This window comes from Acanthopagrus latus, chromosome 10 (genome assembly GCF_904848185.1).
Source record: "Acanthopagrus latus isolate v.2019 chromosome 10, fAcaLat1.1, whole genome shotgun sequence".
In the NCBI taxonomy this organism is placed as follows: Eukaryota; Metazoa; Chordata; class Actinopteri; order Spariformes; family Sparidae; genus Acanthopagrus; species Acanthopagrus latus.
In genome coordinates this window covers 21,669,426-21,683,793 of record NC_051048.1, presented here as the reverse complement: position 1 = coordinate 21,683,793, position 14,368 = coordinate 21,669,426, and the positions used below count along the sequence as shown (strand labels likewise).

At 43.4% G+C, this 14,368-nt stretch overlaps 1 protein-coding gene across 3 annotated transcripts in view; it reads left to right on the top strand.

Annotated features, from left to right (window-relative positions):
- Positions 1-14,368, top strand: part of LOC119027839 (pyruvate carboxylase, mitochondrial-like) — a 288,386-nt gene that overhangs the window by 138,374 nt on the left and 135,644 nt on the right. The gene's annotated exons all lie outside the window — the stretch shown is intronic.

Below are 14,368 nucleotides of genomic sequence, written 5' to 3'. Positions count from 1 at the left end.
CTCAGCAGGTGCAAAGGTTTGTTAACAGACAGCAGCGGTGTCAGCAAACGGCGGTGTTAACAGACTGAGAAGGTGATTAAAAATAATGAGCTACACGGCTTATTCATGTAGCAGGCGCATCAACAAATTATGTCATGATCTGCATCCCTTTCAGTAAATGTGTCATGTTTTGTCTCTTAAATGGCTTATTTAATAAGTTTAAGTGTTTATTTCTACCATTAATATTTACCCAGAGACAGGCGAAGCTGCCCGGGGTCAGCACTGCACAAACATCCCACTTGGATTCTTTGGTATTGTCTGCTTTTAGTTTGGCGGCGCCTTGTAAACATGATAATGATGTAGCACACAGGGTTGAATCAGCATGACTGTCAGCATAATGAAAGTCACAGAGCGACAAACCTCTGCAGGAGAAGTCCAGTCGGCTGACATTTTGTTCAAAGCCAGTTAATTGTTGAGCTGTTGTAGGAAGAAGTGGAGAGAACGCTGACATGGTTATCAGTTTGATTCCAGCTGTCTTCCACTGCACACACACATCATGTGCACTTTGGGATCTTTTAATTTTCACACTGCAATGAAAAAGGAACAATCTGCTCTCACGCGGGCCTCTTTCTGCCCGGCACTGAGGTGAGAGGGGTGATGAGCTGTTAATAAAGCTGCACCTAGACGTTACAGTGAGCAGCCAAGGTCTCAGATATCTCAGCTAGTGTGTGAAGTTGAACATGCTTTTACCCTTTTCCCTCTGTTAAGCTGAAAAACCATTTAAATCAATTGAAGAGACATATGCCAGTCTCAGTCTTATTCAAAGCTGAAGTGCCATTAATCACTTGTTTTCTTTGCAAGTTCTGCTTCTGTAGTTTAAATGAATGAGAATGAATCTGAACGTGTGACTACACGTCCATAGATCAGCATTGCTGTGATGAAGAAGATAATTGGTTGTGTATATTTATTTAATATATACACTCACTAACTGCTTCATAAGTTACACCTCGGCATTCAAAAAGGAGATTATGCTTTTTGAATTTTTTTTCCCTCACCGTCAGTGTTTTATACGTTCTTGTGCACGTAAAAGATGTTGAAAGCTAAAGTCAAATGCAGCTAGATCGACTTGATTTGGCACAGCCTCTCTTGGTGATGTCAGAGGTGCTTGCTCAGGCATGTCTGAGCTGACCAATCAGAGGAGACTTGGGTATTAAGAGGAAGTGGGGGCCAAAAAGATGTAGAAGCTAAAACAGAGGGGGAATACAGTGCTACGTCACTGGATAGTATGAGAACATATTAACTACTATTATATTATTATATAAGTAACCCAAAGTAAAATTATGACCCTAAAATTGAGCATAATATCATTTTAACCTATTGAGGTTGTAGTTTGTGGTGTTGATGAGGCCTGACTGCAATATATGGAGACGTGTTTCTCAAATCACACAACACCAACCACGTGACCTCAATGATAAACATGAAGTACAGTTATTAACCTTCTGACAGTGCTGAAGGTTGTATGTGGTTGCATAACAGTGTACATGTGTGTATGAAGTACCTGGTGACTGTTTTATATATTAGACTAATTCATTTTCGACATGGACTTCTTACTGTTTGCGTAGCCGTCCTTCACACAGGGTCTCCTGCCTGTAACCAGATGAAAACAGGGACCAGGAGAATAAAGGAGAGTCGCTGAAGCCAGTGGATCCAAAAATCCTATCAGCTCAGTCGTAGCACTTCCTCAGTCTGTTTTGAATTAGTCATGATGAGGTGAAATTGCAAGTCAAATTGGTCTTCTCATCTCTAATTTCTCATTTAACTCGGAGTGCACTTTACAAACTGTCAGCACAGATTTTGAGAGATTAATTTTCCCGTCTTGATAGAGTGAGAAGAGTGTTTGATGTTAGCCGAGGCCTGAGGGGCTTGTGGACACTGTCCTCTGTCCTCGCCGCTGTGGATCTGAGTAAACACTCTGAGGGAAGTCAACCCGATGTCCCTCTGCTGCAGCAGCTACCGCTGAAATCAGTCTGTATGATGACCCGACATATTCAGTGTAAAAACTAATTGATTTTCAGTTTTGGCAAGGACGAGGCAGCACATTAGGCCCAGCAGCCACGCTGCTGGCAGCCTTGGTGAATGTGCTGATCAGACTTGAAGTGGAGCCCTCTTGTCTGTTCTAACAAAAGCTTAACATATAGTCAAGAACAGTACATTGATGGAAAGAACACTTTGAAAAAAGCTGCCATGGTTTCAGTTCGTTATCAGCAGCCTCAAAAGAAACATGTTAATTCAAGACCTTGTGACGTTCAAAGACTTGCAGTTGTCCATTGAGTTTAAAGTTTGTAGTCAGATAAGTGGCTCTAATGTTCCAGGGTTAAAAAGAAGTACTGTGACCTCGCTTCACTTTCCTTGATTCAGATGCCATTGATCATTTCCATACTGTTTTTTTAAGATCTAGTTATTGTAGACCTCAGAATCATCCAGATGTAGTGTCCTTGCAAAGAATATTAAAGCCCCATTCCATTCATACCGTCTGAGATGAATCCTCAGCTGGTAAACACATTTTTTATCCATCCACCTTCCTCCCCCCCTCCTGTTTTTACGATTTTGCATGAAAGCATCCACTGCCAGCTTGAAAGCACACATTATGTATGATGACACACATTTACAGCCCAGGTTTTCTATCTTTCCAGCTATTTAGCTGCACCACCTGGCATCACAAGTTTAAATGTGTCACTGATTAGCTTTCTACAGTGAAAACCAGATGGGCTTTGGTTCCTGACAACCTGGATGTGTACTATAGAGTATGACTTATGAAAATGTTTTCCCACTGCTGTAGATGTTTGGTTTTCTGCTGCTATCAAAAAAGTTTGGGCTGGAATAGATTAAGATGTGATGTCAGTTTGTCACCTTGAGTCATTCCTCTATTCCCAGAATGTTTCCTGAAGGCTAATTAACTTTATTTAGCTGATATCTTGTGGATAGATACGCACACATAGTTGCCTTGACTAAGTCTTGAGGATCCAGTGCTTCTCAAACTCTGTCCTCATGTGGCAGAGGTGAAAAATGAAAATCTTGTTTACACCAAGGATTATGGCTCATTGTGTTCCTGTATTTTTGGGAGCCACAGCCTTGGTGAGTCTTGCTGTGTTGGAATGTCACCAGTAAGAATCCAGAGAGCTGGCAACAAATCCAAGGCCCATTAATGCTTTGGTCTGCTCGCAGAGATACGGTGCTGAAGGCTAACCTGCTCATAACTCCAGGCTTTTTCTTTCTCCCTGAAAACAAATCTGAGATGGACCAAACTCTGCTGTTCAGATTATTTTGTGGTGGCTCCTATAATCATGTCAGTCCCTCAGCACCTTTTATTATATAACCTTTACATTTAAGTGAAAAGCCTGAACACCCCAACCAAAGCTGGAGTTACTTGGTTGACACTTGACAACATGCTGCTTTTCTCAGTTGTGTGGAATTATGTTTGACATTTCAGAAAGCTGTTTATCGGCTTGTTCTCTGTGTGTGTTTGTGTGTGTGTGTGTGTGTCTCTAAGCATTTTTGTGGGTGTATTTGCACTAAGGATGAGCCATGTGTGTTGAGCAGTAAAATGTCACGCATGCAGTTGCAAAAAGAGAAAGAGGAGGGGGCGCAGGGGAGAGTGATGGACAGGAAAGTGACAGGACATGGGGCACGAGGGTAAAGAAAGATGGATGGAGGAGCGGAGGGAAAACAGCAAAAGGGCAATCAAGATGGGCGGTGTGTAACAGAAAATGACATGTGCTGCGGTCCACAGAGGCCAGTACACCTGTGGCTGTTGTGCATGGCTACAATGAGGAGAAGTTCAGGAGAACACAAACGCGTCAGAGCTCTTTTACTGTCCTGTTAGACGCAGTCCTCATGTGAACAGGTAGTTTTGGCAACAAAGACAGTCTCCATACAGACGGGCATTCAGCACATGTCAGAAATGATCTCTGCTCATGCCATCATACTTAAACACTACGGTTCTCAGACCCACTGAGAACCCATTTAATCATACAGCAACACAGTCATGCAGCACACCCACTTAACGGGAAGAAGCTCAGTTAAAGTCACATCACAACCATTTTTACCCACAAACATTATTCCAATGCCGAGAGACTAAAGAACAAGCCACAGAAATGGTTCACGTCAACAAAACTAGTGCTGACTCTACAGACTCAACGCCAGAAACTGTTTTTAAATGGAGAGAATTCCTAGAGTGAAATGTAAGTGTGCAAAAGGCCAAAGACACTGCTCTTCTAGAATACCTTCCCATCTGCCATCTCCTACCGTTATCATGCACAGCTAGCTTACTGCCTATAATAGCAACCAAGCACCATCCGAAAGATTTAGCCTGAGACTTTTAGCAGAATATCCTGCAAGTAGCCGTCAAGTTTGTTTGAGACATCTTACAGGGATCAACTGGAAGGAAACTGCAGACAGTATTCGCTAACCACCTCTTGGAGCTAACATTAGCTCAAGAAACTAGCGAGCTGGAGCTGAAAAAACCTGCTAACAATAGTTTTCAACCAACAATCTTGTCGGCTAGAAATTATAAGGCTGCTTTTGTCATTGTTGTTGCACCTTGGCGAAATGTCTTTCTTAATCACGCACAGGTGGACTTCTGTCTTCTGTCTGAATTATACACAGACTAAATTGTGCCAGTGAGTTATGTCAATGCAACTGCAGGAGCATCTGTCCTGTGCAAATTGCTCATCACACAGGCTGATATTTTCTCAGGTGAAACCAAGCAATGACTGAATATCTAATGAGCTGTGGAACAAATGCATATGCTGCAGGACATCAGATGGGTCTGCACACCTTCCTGCTGATACCTGGACTCTCTCAGGACGGATAGCTGGTGGAAAGATAGAGAATGACCCAACATTCTGTCCAATTTGGTGGCGACTTCAACAAAATTTGTGCTGCGTGTGTGTGTGTGGGTTTGTGAGTAAGTGCAAAGTGAAACTCTCCTGGTTTGTTTCTTTAGAAGTCATTTTTGCGACACCTGAGGCTTTGCTTTAGGCGGTGAAGTTTAATCGCTGTTCATCTTTACATCTAAGAGTTTGAGGTGACCTTAGGTCGTCGCACACACCTGTCTCTGTGAGTGTGTGTGTGTGTGTGTGTGTGTGTGTGTGTAAATGTTGGTGATGATACCCATCTTCAGAGGCTCTTTGAAGAATCCTTGTCAAGTTTCACTTCGTTAAACCCGACCAGATCACAGACTAGTTCCCATCTTAAGATGGTGGCAATCCTTATGTCACTTCTCCTCCTCGCAGTGAGAAAGTAAGATATAACTTTTTTTTAAACGTATCCTTTACTTCTCTTGTACACGATTACTTAAGTGTCACATTGAATTCAGTCAGTGTTTTTGACCAGGTCACAGTAACAGAAGGTCCAGTATGTCAGATTTAGTGGCGTGGTTGTAGACTGTGACCAACTGAGCACCCCTCGTTTCACACTGATCTGCGGTGGCTGCTGAAGAGAGCGAGTGTCTGGTTTGTGGGTGGACTCCACCGTGAGGAAAGGCTCCTTTTGTCGATATAACAGCCTCATTCCCAGGTAACAAAGACACCACAAATCTTGTTTTCAGGTGATTTAACACTAATGAAAACATCATTATGTATATTAACGTATTTCTGATTGTGAATCCTACACACTGGACCTCTGGTGGAGGAAAGTGCTCCCTTTGTACTGCACTGCTACATTGTTAATGGATAAAATCTGCATTTTACAATCAAATAATCTTTTTAATTTGTTGTTGTTTACTCCTCTGGGCATTTATTTCTCTGTTCCTGGTTTTTTTTCCCCAGTTTGATTCATTTTTCACAAATGAGTTTTGTATTCGTGTCGCATGAATAAAACTGGCAAAATATGCATACAGCTAGAATCCTGCATATAAAGAGCTGAGTGTGCTCTGGTGAATTCAGACGTCTGCGCTGCTCAGTTATCTGTGGCGGTGGTCGTTCATTATGGCCTCCAGCAGATTCTGTTTTTTTTTTTTTCTGTTTGCATGTGTTTTCCTGTGTTTTCCTGTGTTCTGCCTCTTTTTTTTTAATCTTGATACCTGCAGTCTGTTTATAGAATCCATGACAGGATTTATAGCTCTTATTTATAGTAATAAAAAGTGAAAAACACCAGATTAATCTGAGCACCGACGGTTGATGTGTTAAAGTAAATATCGTCACTTTTGAAGCATGAAGAAGTCAGTGGTTTGTACAAACTGAGTGAATCGCAGCTTGTGTTATTTTTCTGGTATATTCTCCTGGTAATGGTGACAGTGTCGTCCTTTGTGCCGAGTGGTAAACATCTAACTAATTCATCACCGAGCCAAAGGTCACAGCACCGCAAATAGCTTGTCAAGGTTATCTGAGGCAACATCCACATGGGCTTCTCCTGAAGAGCACGGAATCACTTCACACTGCACTTTACATCAGCATCCTCGTAGAAATTAATGGAAAGCACTGAAGAAAAGCTAGTTAGCTGGAGTTGGCCTCTCTGCATCGTGTTCTGAGGCAGGAGCAGCAAGAAGCGCTGATCCAGGATCATTCACTGAGCGTTTGAGGAGAGGAGAGCAGAGACAGGAAATCCATCTCATCTCTGACTTATCAGTGGGAGAATAAGAGGTTTAGACACACTGTGACAACACACACACACACTCAGTCACACTTTCCGTCACACACATACACATGAAATGGCGCATTAATATGTGTCTCAAGGGGCTGGGTTATCTATCTCTTCATTTCACACCTCTAAACAACCACTTGCACGGTACTTAATCACACGAGCAGCCTTGTAATTATAGGCGTGTGTGTCTGTGTGTATGTGTGCATGCTTTTGTGTGCTCACTGAAGTCCTGGAAAAGCCTTATTTCAGGAAATTAAATAAAAGATCAAGAACATGCCAATTTAATTAGCGACAGTAAGAACGCCCGGATCACAGAAGGTTTGGGTTACTGATGGAGGGAAGAACCAGAGGCGAAGTGATGATGACTCGAGGGTAACTGGTGGAAAGAGATGCAGAGGCTGTACGGGAGAACAGGAGAACAAGGATACGAGAGCAGTTGGGTAGAAAAAACCTCGACACTGATGGAAAATAAAAAGGACGAGAGGAAAAACAGATGACAGCAGACTTGTTTACCACTTGTTTAGTGGTGTGAACAGAGAAGAAGACCAACAAAGGCTGATGTAAATACTTTGATTTAAGGCCTTAAAGGCATTAACATTGCAGACAAACTCGAGAGAGATATTAGCTTTTTGTCCTGCGGGACAGGTTTATGCAATGCTCGACTACTCTTAGATTAGCACTAAATAGATGCGCTGTAGTACAAAATGAAAAGTGTCTTTCTTTGTCCTGTTTTCCGTTTTTGTCATCCAGCAGTAACTACTTGGAAAAAAGGAACATTTGTGCCTGTTGTGTGAGTCTAAAGGTGTCCTTGTATAAATGCTGCCATGTACAGTACATGTGTGGACAAGGTTAAAGGAATGTTTTACAATATAATCCACTGTACAAGCCTTTCTTGTACTTCTGCATCACAAACTACAGCTTCATAAACGCACCACAGAGTCCAGAGGAGGATTTTTCAGATTCCCATTCTGTTGCGTGGTGTTCCCCCTCCATGCTGTTCATCTCCTCTTTTATTGGAGGCCATGGACATTTAAATTCTCCACACACTGATACACTAACACTGCATATTTTCTCATTCTTGAAAAGAGGACATCTTTTTTGGACTTTTTATACATAAATTGTGTCTAACCTTCAAGTCTCTGCATGGGTGTCCCGCATTGTATCAGTCGACTGACACCTGAGAGCCGGCCTGCTTTGAGAAGTGGCTACATTTTGACACAGAGAGACGAAGTTAGGCCAAGATCACACTTAGACATGTTGCTACAGGTGCAGCTGCTTCATAGACTCCTTAGAAAAGCATGTCAGGCAAAACAGCATTGTGCACCTGTGCAACTTGTTAGAGTTGTAATTGAAAACACTGAAAAGAAACTAAAATTATCGACAGAATGGGGAAGACTAACAGTTATGACATCTATTTGTTATGTCGAAGAGATATTTACCAAGGTTAGCATGCTAACGAGCTAGCATCACCCTGTCCTGGTGTATGGAATAACATTCCCCCGGTGCTCCAAGCTCACCATGCAGATCGCTAGCTGCACAGCTAACAGAGCTAACTAGTAGACACACACACACACACACACTTTTGTAGAAAAAATGGTATGAATTTTAGTTTTCTAAAAGGTGTTTCAACAAAAAAACAAAGTTCCACAACCTCTGGCAATAAAGGTCCTGGCAGGTAAAAGGAGGATGAAATGGGTCCGGAGGAGGTTCAGGCAGGAGGAAGTGTGGAGCTGAGCCATGTTGAACACAGACACAACATAACACACAACACACAGTCAGGCTGGAAAAAACCAGCTGTTTAATTGGGGAATCAATCTCACACGTACAAGTATTTTCACACAAACATGACTAAAACTGCCACTCTAGCTTAAGAGTCTGCTATCATGAAGCAAACATGCGCGCTCACCAAATGACGCGTCAACACAGAAACGTCTCACAGCTAATGAGACGACAGACACGAGGCAGATGTGTTTTATAGCCAGAATCAGCATCGAGCTTCTGAATGCACACGTGTGTACACACACACACACACACACACACACACACACACACACACACACACACACACACACACACACACACACAGCAAGTTTGAGCTGGATGGTGTCAACTGGGACTTTGAAGCTATAATCAGGATTAAACGGCTGGAAATCGACTGTGACGAAACGACGGGGGAGCAGGGAGGATGGGAGGATGGGAGGATGAGGCGGAGAGGGACGACAGAGGGGAGAATGGAGAGAAGACGGTGGCTGGAAGAGGAAATCTAACCAAAATAAAGTCAAACTAGCACTAGTGTTTTTTTTAACCATCACTATTGATCACATCTCAGGAGGAACACCCGACTAACATTGTGACTACTTGGAGTCAGTTTTCCCCTCCTGGTTTCAACAACATGTGGTATTTATCCACTTTATTTTTGCCATCCTTAGATCCAAGCATGTCTTAATTTATAAGATTCAGAAGCTGTTGGCGATACTTGTTTTTTCACACTCTGTTTTAGACTTTCCGGCGTTTCCATTCTGTTCTCATTCACACTTAGCAGCCGGCCAACGCATCGACTGCAGGGTGTATTGTATAAATCCCCCGAATTCGGACCGAACACCACAGCAGGGCGACGTGAAGTGAGATGAGGGGGAAAACAGACACATACTGAAAGAATCGGGTGTGAATGTATCGATGCACATGAGAGAGTGACACACAGCAAAACTTCAGAGGAGGCGACGTGGTGTTTTCACAGCAGCTTCCTCCTCAGCTGATTGGTTCCTTCACTGTTCTCTCTCTCCCTCTCGTCTTCTCTGTCTCAGCTTTCTCCTGTGCTCCTCGTCCTCTCTTCCTCCTTCTGTCGTCCTTCTGTCGTTCTTTTCTTTCAATCTGTTAGCTTATCTGCTTTAAAACACACGCACACACATACATACACACACTCCCCAGTAGCACTCTGGACATCCATGTGAATATTAATCTGTGATCAGAATGCGAGCTGGGAACACAGATGGCAGGAGACGTGGCGAGGAGAAGGCGATGACCTTGCTGAAGGTGTGAAATGTGATTAGTTGGGTGAGTGATGTACCTTCCAAGGAAGACGGGCTTATATCTGTCATGGCGTCGAAGGTCCGGGGTCGACTGCAGTTCACCTCCTTAGAAGCTGAAGCAATATGTCATGGTGTGTGCTCAGGTCGTTCACACGGGATAGCAGGAAATGTTGGTGAACACACCTCGAATGGCCAGAAACGGTAGTGAGAATGAAGGCGTGGGCAGCGAATACTGATGGACAATCAAAGGCTCGAGTGAGAGCAGACAGCACACAGTCGTCCTGTTGGAACTGTTCTGGGGAAAACCTTATTTTCCTCTGTGAACAGCTAACAAATGTGTTTTATTACCTCATCAGTGCTGTGAATATTACCTTTCTGAGTTTCTACATTTCTTTTCCAAAACCTCAGAGTGCCCCTTTAATGATGAGTGAGTTCTGAGAGCAGGTGTAGACCGCAGGCTCAGTTTAGAGAGACATTTACTCAGATGGGGCAGAATGCATGTTAGCGGTGCATTAATTAGATAAACTGACAGCGTGTTGTCACTTCTTCTGGTGTGGAGAGCGTCCACAGCTCAAACAGTTGGATACCTGTTTCTGAAATCACAGCAGGTAGTGTTAAAAAGTGAGAATACACCGCAGTTAAATTTGGATTTGAGTACGAGATGCGGTGCGGAGTCATGAATATTGAGATCCGGCAGCGACGAGGTGAATACAAATTCACACGTACTTCTACAAACACATGCTCACAGGAGGAAGGGTCCACAGGGAAGTGGGAGGTTTTAATTAAGGGTCGGTACACACACTGATTAATAGATCTCACACATGCATGGACACACACTCAGGAAGGTTTTAGGGCTTAATCATCTATTACACACCCACAAACACACACACCAACGTTAATGTAATCTGCCTACAAGACAATTAACACACAGTCAACAGGCTCATTCTTATATAAAAGGTTAAACAACAAACGCACCGTGAACAATAACGTTCCTGTTCTCTCTGAATCGGACTTTGGTCATCTTTGTGTTCGAGCTCACTCTGGTAGACTGTGTTGATTGGAAATAAAGAAATGGTGCATTTATTCTTCTCTTACTGCTTTAACTGAGACTTTTTACAGAACAGGGAAACTCTGAATGGCTCTAAACTTTATTTTATTGACAAGCGGTTTCCTCAAAAAAACTCCTTTTTGATTTTACTGTTGTCAGTGATGTTGCATCAGCGTTAGCATCATGGCTAACTGTAGCAGCCTGGCTTCTGTCTGAAATGAAGAAATAAAACAACCACAGGAGTCTAAATTTGACCTAGAAATCCTGTGAAGTAAAATAGTCAGTTGCGTTAATAAGCAGGCAGCTTTTGTTACTTAGTGTAAGAGAAGAAGTGAACAGACTCTGATGTTCACTTGTTTTTACCTCACTTTCTATCCCTCTTCTCCCTCTTCCACAGTTCTTCTTCCTACACATGGATGGTGTCATTTCTTTGGTTGGCCTGCATTTTGAACACGAGTTAAGATTTCTCGGTAGAGGTACAATTGTTGCACGACAATTCGAACCGTTGTGGCGACGCGTCTGTCTCGCAGTCCTCGTCCCAGAGGCCCTCCATCCGTTCCTCGTGCGTTTTGAGTCTAATTGAACTGGCATAATGGAACGCAGAACTCAATTTCTCTCGACTGGCCGGTTGCCTGATTATTCCAGTCACACTCACAAAGGGGAATGAAAAGCTTTCCAAACAGTTCATCTTGAGGGCAGCGTTAAATGCAGCACTGGTTTATTGTTACGTGCCGTAAAATGTGATGACTACACCTGTGAATGCATCTGGGTGGTTGTTGTTTTTTCCAGTCTCTTTTAAAATGCATGCAAACCTTGGAGGCAGAGCCGATCCGTCAGAGCTGCCAATTCTGCTCATTAAAAGCAGAGCCGTTTTATTTTTTTGTATATACCTGGAATACAGGAGCTGGAGGTGTTTTTTAGTCTTCACACTAAAATTGCTATGATACCTGCTTATGAGTTCTGCTGCTTATTTGACAGCTGGGTTTGCTTGTTTCCGTTGCAACATCTGGAAACCCGGTAGCACTGACAGCTTTAATGGTGGAGTTTTTTCCCTCCCCAGTCTGAGCCGGAGGTGTACCTGCTCTCGCTGCTCTCCCTAATAAAGAATTCCATTACAAGCCTGCACTCTCTGGTGTCTGAGAGTGTCTGTTGTGCTCGTGAGGCTAAATGATGTATGCTTTGCTAACTGTGCGGCACAGTTCATCTCTTAAGTCTCTCGCTTTCCTCTTCAAACGCATCCGTCTCTGTCCTGCCTGGCCTGTCTGCTGCTCGTCCCTCCACTCGAGCACAATCAGCCTGTCTGAGAATTACACTCAGTATGTACACTTCAGCATATGCACACACTTAGGTAGAATTATAGGGCAGCGCAGCCTTACTATGCAATTGCACAAAAACAAAAATGTCAGGTGAAGTCGCTGCACGCTTGATTGTAATTTGAGCGAAAGTAGTAGTTAATGTTCTTGTCGGCTGTAAAACTTGGTGGGCCCTTAACAGCCCTCCAGTTAAGACATTTACGGAGGCCTTGTTGAGGCCCTGCAGAGCCAGAGGGTCAGTAGAGGTGACATGTTTACAACTGTCTCGGACAAAAGCTCTCAGAGTGGCATTTTATCACAAAGTCTAGACTGCCAGGAGATCGATGTGGCCGGGGAAGGAGGCAGAGCGTTCCACGAGCTGCTGGCCAAACAGCCGACTGCTCCATTAGGTCTTTTATTATAATAATTATTGATTCTAATGAAAATTTTGATTAGCAGGTTGCAATTTTGGCAGTATGTGCACATTTTACGACTTAGCTGAGAGGTCGAGTCGTGCCGAGCAGAGCAGATATTCATCTTCAGTGTTTGACAAACATTATTGATGACAAACAAGAATGAAGGATTGCAATGATCGCTCAGATGTCCATATTAGACGGACTGCTTTCCAAAAAACACTGGTGACAGTGTTTTGACAATCACACAGTCAGCATCAGCATCAGCTCCACTGAGAGCTACATTTTCCATATACGTCATACAGACATTTGAGGGCCGTGTGGCTCTTGCAAACATCTTTGAATCTACAGGAACACATTCTACAGTATATGGTATGTATCAGGCAGTCACCTCCAACATGTTTGTGTCTCCCAGCTATAGCAGCTGATCTTAAAGTCGGTCCACCTCAGCTATTTGCTTACCTGATTCCCTATTTGCATTCACTGGGCACATCTCATACACAGCGTGTTATCTGAGCTGTCCAGCCTGCCTGCTCTACTCCAGGAACTTCCTTTGCAGCCCAGCTCCTCCCTTTCACTGTAGTGTCTGACATCATCAGTGTCATTTCTGTTGTCCCCGACTGCTTTTTCCTCTGCACCCTGTGGGTGGTCTTTGCTGCTACTCCCCCTGTCTTAAGGCCTTCACGTGTATGTACAGTAGGGGCAGGGAGGTGTTCTCTACCTGCCTTAGGATATTCATAAATGCTCGTCAGATGGGAGGGAAGGTCCCAGAATCGAGCCACACGGCCAAATTTAACTCACTGGAAATGGGAATTTGGGTTTTCTTGAACTGAAGTGGTCCTGACTGAGCTGTGGTTTCCAAGCTGCCTGCTGAGCAAATGTGCTGTTTGAGGTTGAAATGAGTAGCAGTCCGCTCCTCCACGCGGCAGCCTCCTGATCAAAGAACTTATTTGCTGAAAAAGTTTGTTGGATTCCTCCGGGGCTTCAGGAAGCGGCTGTGTTAAAGGAAATGTGACGCTGTAGCACAGAGAGTTTCTGCATCGGATTATTTACAATTATGAAATTTCAAGTTCTTCTTTTTTTTGACCACACTGGAAGCCCGTGGGCCACGATGAATCAGCACAAAGTGGCAGAAAGTGGAATGACTGGTTAGAAAGGCAGCGTGATTCCCCGGGTCCAGTTATAAGCTGAAAACTCATTCCTTCAAGAAGTACCTCAAATCACCTCCTCTCATTCAAACACATTTTCTCTGTACATTTTCCACCTCAGCTCACTCTAATTTGCTTTTAACTTCGGAAAAAAAGAGCGAGAACATTTTTTTCTGGTAATGTTGTTGATCTAGGAACTGAAGCTTATTCTAGCGCTGCCTCCGTTCTGAGTGGCTCTGGTTAAGAGCATCAGGCAAAATCCTAAAGTACGAAATGGAAAAATGTTCCAAAAAGAGGTGGGAGACATTTTTTTTTTTTTTTTTTTGGAGCAGAAGCTGTCACCTCACTGTCTGTCAAAGGACTAAAATCATCCTTACAGAGATAATTGGATAAGTACTTTGCTCTCCTGTCAGCAGACTGAAAAATATCATTTAAATGGATTGATGATCTAATTAAATCCCAGTAAGTCTGCTAGCAAAGATGAACTGTGTGTTCTTTTGGCTAACATCAGACTCAGATGTGCAGCAGTTTGGGAGACGGAGACCCAGCCTGCCGGATACATTCATCAGGGATCAACTGTTCTGCCTGAATGACTTCAGACACGTCAGAAAGATGCTCATCTGTTGATTAGGTTTGCCACAGACTGTTTAATTTCAACAAATCAAACGAGGCGTCTCCACCCAGATGAACTGATGGAAACTGAGAGATGTGTTAGCCAGTCACATCCTGTGGATCGCCTCGGTGGGATTTTGAGTGACAGGCCGCTATTTTTCATGACGAGGTCAAGAGTTTAATACATGAAGTGGTTCATGTTCGA